Source organism: Myxocyprinus asiaticus, chromosome 30 (assembly GCF_019703515.2).
Source record: "Myxocyprinus asiaticus isolate MX2 ecotype Aquarium Trade chromosome 30, UBuf_Myxa_2, whole genome shotgun sequence".
Classification (NCBI taxonomy): domain Eukaryota; kingdom Metazoa; phylum Chordata; class Actinopteri; order Cypriniformes; family Catostomidae; genus Myxocyprinus; species Myxocyprinus asiaticus.
Window position 1 is genome coordinate 35,880,242 of NC_059373.1, and position 13,186 is coordinate 35,893,427.

The 13,186-nt window shown below is 37.1% G+C and overlaps 1 long non-coding RNA gene across 1 annotated transcript; it reads left to right on the forward strand.

Moving 5' to 3' along the window:
- Positions 1-3,593: 3,593 nt before the first annotated feature.
- LOC127420795 (uncharacterized) lies at positions 3,594-12,640 on the forward strand. The gene is made up of 3 exons (XR_007893879.1): positions 3,594-3,767; positions 3,870-4,094; positions 12,138-12,640. It is a non-coding gene; the product is annotated as an uncharacterized LOC127420795 (long non-coding RNA).
- The last annotated feature ends 546 nt before the right edge of the window (positions 12,641-13,186 follow it).

Here is a 13,186-nt window from a genome sequence, read left to right on the forward strand (position 1 = left end):
TTTATGCATATAATCATGCTTAAACACAGTATTTTATGCATATAAACATGCTTAAACACAGTATTTTATGCATATAATCATGCTTAAACACAGTATTTTATGCATATAAACATGCTTAAACACAGTATTTTATGCATATAAACACATGCTTAAACACAGTATTTTATGCATATAAATCATGCTTAAACACAGTATTTTATGCATATAAACATGCTTAAACACAGTATTTTATGCATATAATCATGCTTAAACACAGTATTTTATGCATATAAACATGCTTAAACACAGTATTTTATGCATATAAACATGCTTAAACACAGTATTTTATGCATATAATCATGCTTAAACACAGTATTTTATGCATATAAACATGCTTAAACACAGTATTTTATGCATATAAACACATGCTTAAACACAGTATTTTATGCATATAATCATGCTTAAACACAGTATTTTATGCATATAAACATGCTTAAACACAGTATTTTATGCATATAAACACATGCTTAAACACAGTATTTTATGCATATAAACACATGCTTAAACACAGTATTTTATGCATATAATCATGCTTAAACACAGTATTTTATGCATATAAACATGCTTAAACACAGTATTTTATGCATATAAACATGCTTAAACACAGTATTTTATGCATATAATCATGCTTAAACAGTATTTTATGCATATAAACATGCTTAAACACAGTATTTTATGCATATAATCATGCTTAAACACAGTATTTTATGCATATAAACATGCTTAAACACAGTATTTTATGCATATAAACATGCTTAAACAGTATTTTATGGATATAAACACATGCTTAAACACAGTATTTTATGCATATAAACATGCTTAAACAGTATTTTATGCATATAAACATGCTTAAACAGTATTTTATGCATATAAACATGCTTAAACATAGTATTCTATGCATATAAACATGCTTAAACACAGTATTTTATGCATATAATCATGCTTAAACACAGTATTTTATGCATATAATCATGCTTAAACACAGTATTTTATGCATATAATCATGCTTAAACACAGTATTTTATGCATATAATCATGCTTAAACACAGTATTTTATGCATATAAACATGCTTAAACATAGTATTTTATGCATATAAACACATGCTTAAACACAGTATTTTATGGATATAATCATGCTTAAACACAGTATTTTATGGATATAATCATGCTTAAACACAGTATTTTATGCATATAATCATGCTTAAACACAGTATTTTATGCATATAATCATGCTTAAACACAGTATTTTATGCATATAAACATGCTTAAACACAGTATTTTATGCATATAAACATGCTTAAACACAGTATTTTATGGATATAATCATGCTTAAACAGTATTTTATGGATATAAACACATGCTTAAACACAGTATTTTATGGATATAAACATGCTTAAACACAGTATTTTATGCATATAATCATGCTTAAACACAGTATTTTATGCATATAAACACATGCTTAAACACAGTATTTTATGCATATAAACATGCTTAAACACAGTATTTTATGCATATAAACATGCTTAAACATAGTATTTTATGCATATAATCATGCTTAAACACAGTATTTTATGCATATAAACACATGCTTAAATCACTCACAGTATTTTATGCACCACTTTTTCACTAAACTGGATAACACTCTGGGCTAAAAATCATTAAAGGTGCAATTTGTAACATTTTTTCATGTAATATTTGCCCTTTTTTTGTCAATGTGTGAACGACTTGTAACGCAACTTTAAAAATGAGCCCTTCCCGGACTTCCTAGGTTGCCTATTAAAGCCTGTAGACTAATTTTCATGCGAAGGGAGCGGGTCGCTTTTGCCGGGAAAATCCAAAGGATGTGACATTTATGCACTCTCCCGAGAGCCTTGCCTCAGTAATAGCTTCTCTTCCGCATCAACAGACAGTCTGCAACACTAGGTAATGTTATCTTTGAGATGGAATCCAGCAAACATCCGGCTCCCAGCACAACACGACTCCTACACAAACTCAGAGTAAGCCCAAAAAAGAAAAAGAAAAACATTTATCTACTGAATCCCGTCTGGCTAAGCGGGAATGTGATCATGGTCGAGCGAAAACTAGAGTGAACATCGGCAGGGTGTTTGATTCCTGGAGGGACCTTCGTTCAGTTTTGGGGATCAAAACCGACCCTGAACTGGCGTTCTTCTTATTGGACAGATAAGCTTACATAACCGCAAAGCATGTGAAATATAGTGCCATAAGGATTGATCTGTGTAATTTTAGCTAAACTACAATAACACATGAAATGAATGCTAGACAATGTTCAAGATAATGCAAAAAGCTCCATTCATTAGTGTAACGTAACTTGGTTCAATCTATTATTATAAAACAATAGCGCATCGATATATCAAAATGACAGTTGTGTTGGAATCACATCAATACTGAATTGTGTCAACATATTTATAATGTAAAGTCTATTTTATAAACAACTACTGTCATCAAACACCGACATAGGCTATCGTATAAATGCATTCAATGTATCATGCAAAGAAAAGTGATTATTTCAATCTACAGTCTCACATAGTCAGACCTATATCCACACTTTGTTTTCGCCCTGCTCCAGCACTGGAGAGTCAAATATAATATACAGTCTCAAAGTTTGTAGTAAAACAATCAGAACTGTGTAATTTTAATTATGCTACCTCATCTGTCAGCATGATGTCATTGAATCACTTTCAGTCTCTTTGTATGTTACGTCATTGTTTTGGCTGATGCTCACTTGCTCGCGTCACTATGGAGTGTGTGCGTGAGCACGAGCAACAGGTAGCTGGCTGCAGTTCACTTAACGGCTACAGGTGTCATTAATAACAAGGGTTTCTGAATCTTACATACTGCATCTTTAAATGAGACATGATTCATTCTAAATTTACATACCCAGTTCTTGCACGTGTGCACAAACTTGGTCAAACTCCACACATGCAATCCATATGTATCCTTCAAAAATAACCCACAGCAAACAACAGTTTAAACTATTCTGAACACATATTTAATGTAATTTAACAACATTTTGTGTAAAATTTGATATTTACCCAAAGAATTATCACCTGATGAACAAAACCGGGAGCTCACTTGCCCAATGTATGCCCTCATGTTCTAACCAGCACACATACAGTATGTGTAACACAGCGGGCCTCACAAAACTTAAAGAGGCCACGTCCAATAAATTACAAGTTAAATTACACTAAATTTTACCACTTGGCTACATATAGAATGATTTTATCTCAACTGACTAGACACATTTCTCTGAACTAGTACTGTCAATACTGTCAACACAACTAACACAGATTTTTATATAGCAAAATAACAACCTCAGTCACCATCCACTTTCATTGCACCTTTTTCCATGTAACGAAAGTGAATGGTGACTTAAAGCTAAAGAATACCTCTGTAGTCTGCGTTGCTGATTGCTCCGCATATAGTAAGCGTGACGCAAATTTCATCATCAGCACAGTCTACGTGGACAGTTCTCGTCTGTGCACATCGTCGGCGCATGCGCCTGCCCTTGGCTGTACTAAAGTGGAATCGCAAGTCATTCGGAGTGTGCAACGTGTTCATATTCGTTCACAGTTAAAAGAGTATACTTTGAAAGGCAAAGTGCGATCTGATCTGGAACGCACAAAAACAAAGTATTCCTGGGCCTTAAGGCTAACATCTCTTTTTGTTGTCAACAAAAGACAGTTCTAAATGTTTAGAGCAACTTGAGGGTGAGTAGATAACAGAATTGTCATTTTTTGCCTCAACTGTTTAAAATGCAAATCATGACCTTATGCAGAACTGTTTGTTTGCTTGCCACCCTAATTACACAGAGACAGTTGGCATCCGGGTGGATCAGAAGGTTTGTAAGGTCTGTAGAAAAAAGTACATATAATTCATTTGTCGATGAGTCTGCACATTTGTCTGCCAACCAGCCATGTTGCCCCGTTCCATGAGCAGAGCCTGATGGGAATGAGGTCACCATTAAAGCGGCCAGAGAGACTGGCCAGGCTACAACAGCGGCACAAGCCATTGTTCCTCCTCAATAAGATATCACGGTAAGGGATTTTTTCACTCTACTCTGGCAGAAGGTGCCAGGGAGACCCTGGCATGAAATAAAGGGGGCTGTGTTGGTTACATAAGAGTGGCCTCTCAACAGGACAGGGGACAGCCAGAGGGCTACAGACTACTGAAGTCTCTCACAGCCTCTCACAAATTAAGGCCTCCAGGCTACGAGAGCCACCAACTGATTCCACACATGAAAGGAAGCTTAATCATACACTGACTTAACTTTATAAAGTGTATTACCACATACTCTGAATGCAAGGGGCAAACATAGTGTAAATAAATACACTGTCTATGACCCATCCAAACTGAATTAGTCATTCCCTCTAACTGAGGACAATATTACTTTAATTAGGTGCATGCAGATCTTGAGAGACTAAACAAAACTATTATTCAGTTAATAGATTGAATATATCAATTCAAATATAAATAAAGAAATTGAACGTGAAGAGAAATTTACTTAAAGGAATGTTCCAGGTTTAATACAAGTTAAGCTCAAATGACAGCATTTGTGGCATAATGTTGATTACCAAAAAAAAAAAAATAAATAAAAAAATAAAAAATAAAATAAAAATGAATTTTGACTTTTTCCTCAAAAAAGCTGGGTTACAGTGAGGATCTTACAATGGAAGTGAATGGGGGCCAGTTTTTAAAGGTTAAAATACTCACTGTTTCAAAAGTTTAGCCACAAGACATAAACAATATGCATGTTAACATGATTTTAGTGTGATAAAATCACTTATCTTTCCTGTGTAAAGTTATATCCAATTTGACAAATTCATTACCATGACAATGTAATGTCACCAAACTCTAAAACGACTGTAAAAATGACGATTTACACAAATTTACAGCTCAAATAATACATGTTTTAACAGAATAAATGTAAGTGCTTTCACATTTCTGTCTTTAAACCCTCCAAAAATGGTCCCCCATTCACTTTCATTGTCCCCAATTACTTCCATTTTAAGTGCCTCACTGTAACCTCGATTTTTTCTTTCTTTTTTTTTTTTAAAGGAGGAATGAGTCAAAATTAATTTTTGTGTTAATCAATATTATGCCACAAATGCTGCCAATTGAGCTTAACTTGTATTGAACCCGGAATATTCCATTTAAATGCAATGGGGGGAAAAAAAATCAACCTAATCACACAGCGGAGGAATTTCATAAGTCCAATGCAAGATTTGAACTAAATATAAAGAAATAAATGCATAATATTTTTTTTTTTTTGAGTAATTATGTCTATTTATTCCTTGATGTAGAATACACTATAGAATAAAATAATAATAATAATAAATATAGCCGCAAGCAGGAGTTATCTGGGTTCAAATGGTACAGTGCCCTTCAGTGATTGTGCAACAAAATATTAAGCATTATTCTGACTGCCTGTAAGCATCTAAAATAGAGATAAAGCAAGATCATTTTCAGCAATATCAGGTAAATGACCATAGATATATAATGTTTTTAACATTTCTGACTATTATAGCACCACCTATTGTCCAATCTTCACCAAATTGTGCAAGCTTCTTTGGAATCACATGTTTCATTTGTGTACTAAATTTGATTTCAATCTGAGCCTTTGTTTGGGATTTATTGGCTTTTGGGTAAACTAAGCCACACCCATATGTTTAAATTATCCAATAATAGCCATTCCAAAAAAAAAAAAAAAAATTGTTTTCATTTTTTTATTTTTTTATTTATTTGTTTTATTACTGATGTAGGGAGTCCAGAGAATTGTACTACACTGTTTTGTTTTTTTAGGTTGAGTGAAAAACCTAGGACTAGTTTGCCAAAAACATATTTTTGTAAAATTTAAAAAAAATGCGATAGCGCATACATTTATAACCAAATACTAAATTTGATGAAAATCTGACTTTTAGTTTAGGAGTTATTGGCTTTTGTATAATCTTGGCTACACCCATATGTTTAAATGACCCTGTTATAGCCATGCCAAATAAAACGTTTTTTTCAACTTTTTAAAAATAATTATTGATCTAGGCTGTCCAAAGATTCTCCTGCACAGGTTTTGTTGACGTTGCATAAAAACCAAAGACGAGTTTGCAAAAGTAGGTTTTTTAAATAATCTCAAATATTTAACAATCAATTTGTTTGACACCAATGGTTCTTGAGGCAAAGTTGTTCAGAAAGTGGAGATCAATCATATATGTATATTTGTCTTTGTGACACACCGCATAATATTCAACGATTTACATGTATGTAAAATGCGCTAGCGCCTCCCGGTGGTCAATATTTGTTCAAATTTTGCACAAACCTCTTGGGCCAAGAGACAAATAGGCCCAACAAGTTTTGTTCTGATCAGCCTATTTTAACCATGTCTAATAGATGCTGAAAGTTGATTGGTCGATGGCGGCCATGTTTTTTGAGATATGCAACTGTCCTCGTAGGCCTTGATGGCACCTTGTACAAAGACAATCTTTTTGCACTGGTTTGGTTCTGATCGGTCGAACGACCTAGGACTAGTTTGCAAAAGTAGGTTTTGCAAAAAATTTCAAATTGCGAGTGATTTTGTTCAGCTTGAGCTAAGGATTCCAGTGAGATACGGTTTAGGAGTTATGATCTAAAATGTGTTTGCCTTTGCTACAGTGCCATCTATAGACCAATCGGGGCGAGAACATGCGTATGCATAGCCAGCTGGAGTACTCCCATTCCCCTAAGTTTCATGTCTCTAGTCCTTACGGTTTGGGCGGCACGATCAGTTTTAGGGCAGAAGAATAATAATAAAAAATCTTAGCAATTACAATAGGGTTTCAGCACTTTGTGCTTGAACACCTAATAATAATAATAATATTATATATATATATACATACACAGGTGCATCTCAATAAATTAGAATGTCGTGGAAAAGTTCATTTATTTCAGTAATTCAACTCAAATTGTGAAACTCGTATATTAAATAAATTCAGTGCACACAGACTGAAGTAGTTTAAGTCTTTGGTTCTTTTAATTGTGATGATTTTGGCTCACATTTAACAAAAACCCACCAATTCACTATCTCAAAAAATTAGAATATGGTGACATGCCAATCAGCTAATCAACTCAAAACACCTGCAAAGGTTTCCTGAGCCTTCAAAATGGTCTCTCAGTTTGGTTCACTAGGCTACACAATCATGGGGAAGACTGCTGATCTGACAGTTGTCCAGAAGACAATCACTGACACCCTTCACAAGGAGGGTAAGCCACAAACATTCATTGCCAAAGAAGCTGGCTGTTCACAGAGTGCTGTATCCAAGCATGTTAACAGAAAGTTGAGTAGAAGGAAAAAGTGTGGAAGAAAAAGATGCACAACCAACCGAGAGAACCGCAGCCTTATGAGGATTGTCAAGCAAAATCGATTCAAGAATTTGGGTGAACTTCACAAGGAATGGACTGAGGCTGGGGTCAAGGCATCAAGAGCCACCACACACAGACGTGTCAAGGAATTTGGCTACAGTTGTCGTATTCCTCTTGTTAAGCCACTCCTGAACCACAGACAACATCAGAGGCGTCTTACCTGGGCTAAGGAGAAGAAGAACTGGACTGTTGCCCAGTGTTCCAAAGTCCTCTTTTCAGATGAGAGCAAGTTTTGTATTTCATTTGGAAACCAAGGTCCTAGAGTCTGGAGGAAGGGTGGAGAAGCTCATAGCCCAAGTTGCTTGAAGTCCAGTGTTAAGTTTCCACAGTCTGTGATGATTTGGGGTGCAATGTCATCTGCTGGTGTTGGTCCATTGTGTTTTTTGAAAACCAAAGTCACTGCACCCGTTTACCAAGAAATTTTGGAGCACTTCATGCTTCCTTCTGCTGACCAGCTTTTAAAGATGCTGATTTCATTTTCCAGCAGGATTTGGCACCTGCCCACACTGCCAAAAGCACCAAAAGTTGGTTAAATGACCATGGTGTTGGTGTGCTTGACTGGCCAGCAAACTCACCAGACCTGAACCCTATAGAGAATCTATGGGGTATTGTCAAGAGGAAAATGAGAAACAAGAGACTAAAAAATGCAGATGAGCTGAAGGCCACAGTCAAAGAAACCTGGGCTTCCATACCACCTCAGCAGTGCCACAAACTGATCACCTCCAAGCCACGCCGAATTGAGGCAGTAATTAAAGCAAAAGGAGCCCCTACCAAGTATTGAGTACATATACAGTAAATGAACATACTTTCCAGAAGGCCAACAATTCACTAAAAATGTTTTTTTTTTTTTATTGGTCTTATGATGTATTCTAATTTTGAGATAGTGAATTGATGGGTTTTTGTTAAATGTGAGCCAAAATCATCACAATTAAAAGAACCAAAGACTTAAACTACTTCAGTCTGTGTGCATTGAATTTATTTAATACACAAGTTTCACAATTTGAGTTGAATTACTGAAATAAATGAACTTTTCCACGACATTCTAATTTATTGAGATGCACCTGTATATTACCAATTCTCCAAGCGTATGCAAACTTTTGAGCACAACTGTATATATATATATATATATATACAGTTGTGCTCAAAAGTTTGCATACGCTTGGAGAATTGGTAATATACAGGTGCATCTCAATAAATTAGAATGTCGTGGAAAAGTTCATTTATTTCAGTAATTCAACTCAAATTGTGAAACTCGTGTATTAAATTCAGTGCACACAGACTGAAGTAGTTTAAGTCTTTGGTTCTTTTAATTGTGATGATTTTGGCTCACATTTAACAAAAACCCACCAATTCACTATCTCAAAAAATTAGAATACATCATAAGACCAATAAAAAAAACATTTTTAGTGAATTGTTGGCCTTCTGGAAAGTATGTTCATTTACTGTATATGTACTCAATACTTGGTAGGGGCTCCTTTGCTTTAATTACTGCCTCAATTCGGCGTGGCATGGAGGTGATCAGTTTGTGGCACTGCTGAGGTGGTATGGAAGCCCAGGTTTCTTTGACAGTGGCCTTCAGCTCATCTGCATTTTTTGGTCTCTTGTTTCTCATTTTCCTCTTGACAATACCCCATAGATTCTCTATGGGGTTCAGGTCTGGTGAGTTTGCTGGCCAGTCAAGCACACCAACACCATGGTCATTTAACCAACTTTTGGTGCTTTTGGCAGTGTGGGCAGGTGCCAAATCCTGCTGGAAAATGAAATCAGCATCTTTAAAAAGCTGGTCAGCAGAAGGAAGCATGAAGTGCTCCAAAATTTCTTGGTAAACGGGTGCAGTGACTTTGGTTTTCAAAAAACACAATGGACCAACACCAGCAGATGACATTGCACCCCAAATCATCACAGACTGTGGAAACTTAACACTGGACTTCAAGCAACTTGGGCTATGAGCTTCTCCACCCTTCCTCCAGACTCTAGGACCTTGGTTTCCAAATGAAATACAAAACTTGCTCTCATCTGAAAAGAGGACATTGGACCACTGGGCAACAGTCCAGTTCTTCTCCTTAGCCCAGGTAAGACGCCTCTGATGTTGTCTGTGGTTCAGAAGTGGCTTAACAAGAGGAATATGACAACTGTAGCCAAATTCCTTGACATGTCTGTGTGTGGTGGCTCTTGATGCCTTGACCCCAGCCTCAGTCCATTCCTTGTGAAGTTCACCCAAATTCTTGAATCGATTTTGCTTGACAATCCTCATAAGGCTGCGGTTCTCTCGGTTGGTTGCGCATCTTTTTCTTCCACACTTTTTCCTTCCACTCAACTTTCTGTTAACATGCTTGGATACAGCACTCTGTGAACAGCCAGCTTCTTTGGCAATGAATGTTTGTGGCTTACCCTCCTTGTGAAGGGTGTCAATGATTGTCTTCTGGACAACTGTCAGATCAGCAGTCTTCCCCATGATTGTGTAGCCTAGTGAACCATACTGAGAGACCATTTTGAAGGCTCAGGAAACCTTTGCAGGTGTTTTGAGTTGATTAGCTGATTGGCATGTCACCATATTCTAATTTTTTGAGATAGTGAATTGGTGGGTTTTTGTTAAATGTGAGCTAAAATCATCACAATTAAAAGAACCAAAGACTTAAACTACTTCAGTCTGTGTGCACTGAATTTAATACACGAGTTTCACAATTTGAGTTGAATTACTGAAATAAATGAACTTTTCCAGGACATTCTAATTTATTGAGATGCACCTGTATGTACCATTTTTAAAGAAAACATGAGTGAGCAGGCATGACATTTATTTTATTTCTTATGGGATTCATATTCAACTGTACGTTATAACAGAATGGCACAATCATAAAACAAAACATGGCAACAAAGAAAAAAATGAAATGACCCCTGTTCAAAAGTCTGCATACCCTTAGTTCTTAATACTGTGTATTGCCCCCTTTAGCATCAATGACAGCATGCAGTCTTTTGTAATAGTTGTCTATGAGGCCCCAAATTCTTGCAGGTGGTATAGCTGCCTATTCGTCTTGGCAAAATGCCTCCAGGTCATGCAAAGTCTTTGGTCGTCTTGCATGAACCGCACGTTTGAGATCTCCCCAGAGTGGCTCGATGATATTAAGGTCAGGAGACTGTGATGGCCACTCCAGAACCTTCACCTTTTTCTGCTGTAACCACTGGAGGGTCAACTTGGCCTTGTGCTTAGGGTCATTGTCGTGCTGGAAAGTCCAAGAGCGTCCCATGTGCAGCTTTCGTGCAGAAGAATGCAAATTGTCTGCCAGTATTTTCTGATAACATGCTGCATTCATCTTGCCATCAATTTTCACAAGATTCCCCATGCCTTTAGAGCTCACACACCCCCAAAACATCAGTGAGCCACCACCATGCTTCACAGTGGGGATGGTATTCTTTTCACTATAGGCCTTGTTGACCCCTCTCCAAACATAGCGCTTATGGTTGTGACCATAAAGCTCTATTTTGGTCTCCTCACTCCAAATTACAGTGTGCCAGAAGCTGTGTCAAGGCGTGTCAAGGTGTTGTCGGGCATATTGTAACAGGGCTTTTTTGTGGCACTGGCGCAGTAAAGGCTTCTTTCTGGCAACTCGACAATACAGCTCATTTTTGTTTAAGTATCGTCGTATTGTGCTCCTTGAAACAACCACACAGTCTTTTTCAAGAGCAGCCTGTATTTCTCCTGAGGTTACCTGTGGGTTTTTCTTTGTATCCTGAACAATTCTTCTGGCAGTTGTGGCTGAAATCTTTCTTGGTCTACCTGACCTTGGCTTGGTATCAAGAGATACCTTTTTATTTATTTTTTTGGATTTTTCCCCTTTTTCTCCCAATTTGGAATGCCCAATTCCCAATGTGCTTGTTGAGTGCATTGCCACGGAGACATAGTGCGTATGGAGGCTTCACACCATCCACCGCGGCAACCACGCGCCCCACTATATAGCGACCACGAGGAGTTTACCCCATGTGACTCTACCCTCCTTAGCAACCGGGCCAAGGAGACCTGGCTGGAGTCACTCAGCACGCCCTGGGATTCGAACTAGTGAGCTAGCAAACTCCAGGGGTGGTAGGAATTTTCCACTTCTTAATAAGTGATTGAACAGTACTGACTGGCATTTTCAAGGTCATTTTATAGCCTTTTCCATCTTTATAAAGTTCCATTACCTTGTTACGCAGGTCTTTTGACAGTTCTTTTCTGCTCCCCATGGCTCAATATCTAGCCTGCTCAGTGCATCCATGTGAGAGCTAACAAACTCATTGACTATTTATACACAAACACTAATTGCAATTTAAAAAGCCACAGGTGTGGGAAATTAAACTTGAATTACCATTTAAACCTGTGTGTGTCACCTTGTGTGTCTGTAACAAGGCCAAACATTCAAGGGTATGTAAACTTTTGATCAGGGCCATTTGGGTGATTTCTGTTATCATTATGATTTAAAAAGGAGCCAAACAACTATGTGATGATAAATGGCTTCATATGATCACTATCCTTAAATAAAAGACAGTTTTTTTTTTTTTTTGCATGATCAGTCATATTTTCAAAATCAATGCCAAAATTTCACAATTTCTGCCAGGGTATGCAAACTTTTGAGCACAACTGTATATATATAAAACACTGTTCGAGTTGACAGAAAGGCTACGGTAACTTGGATAACTCCTCTGTACACTTGTAGTGAGCAGAAAAGCATCTCAGAATGCACAACACGTCAAACCTTGAGGTGGATGGGCTACAACAGCCGAAGACCACGTCGGGTTCCACTTCTGTCAGCCAAGAACAGAAAGCTGAGGCTGCAGTGGGTACAAAACTGGACAGTTAAACTCTAGAGATTGTTGTGCGTGAAAATCCCAGGAGATCAGCAGTTACAGAAATACTCAAACCAGCCCATCTGGCACCAACAATCATGCCACGGTCGAAATCACGGTGATAAATTTTTCCCCCATTCTGATGGTTGATGTGAACATTAACTGAAGCTCCTGACCCGTATCTGCTTGATTTCATGCTTTTCACTGCTGCCACATGATTGGTTGATTAGATAATCACATGAATACGTTTGCAAGGCTGTAAACACATTTTTAGGACTGAGATAATATGTTTAACAATATTAACCTTAATTAGTCCAAATGTCTCGGTGACAATATACAGTACTTATAGTATTTATTGCATGACTTTTGTGAACAGTCCACCCTCATGTGACTAAATTTGACCATGTTACACTGACTGATTAGATTACTTGATTAACAGATGAACCAAAGGCAGTGGAACTGGTAATTGTTCATTATTCTGCATGATTATTGTCCTTTTGGTGTAACCTTAAAAGCTGCAACACTCAGATCATTTTGAGTTCATTTCAGCATCAAGATATACAGTATATGTTTATAAACTATGTGTAATCTTTGGGCACATTGATTTTTCTGTGAAATGCCAGCAACAAGCACCTCTATTGATGTTGAAAACGAGAGTCAGCACTGATTGGGCAAAAACAACATCTAACTTGATGATCAGGAATAACGGTGGACCAATCAAAGAAGAGAGTTAAAAGTCATATCACCTGATGAGGGTCTGGTATCTACCCATGGGTGTATGTGTTCATCTCCCACTGCTTACTTAAAGAGTCCACTAGTTCAAAGTCTCCATTTGTTTAAATGGGGACAAAAGTTATGTGATAGGAAAGACCAAACACATTCAAAAATGTCATCTGTCAGTGGAGCTCACCTCTGTGAC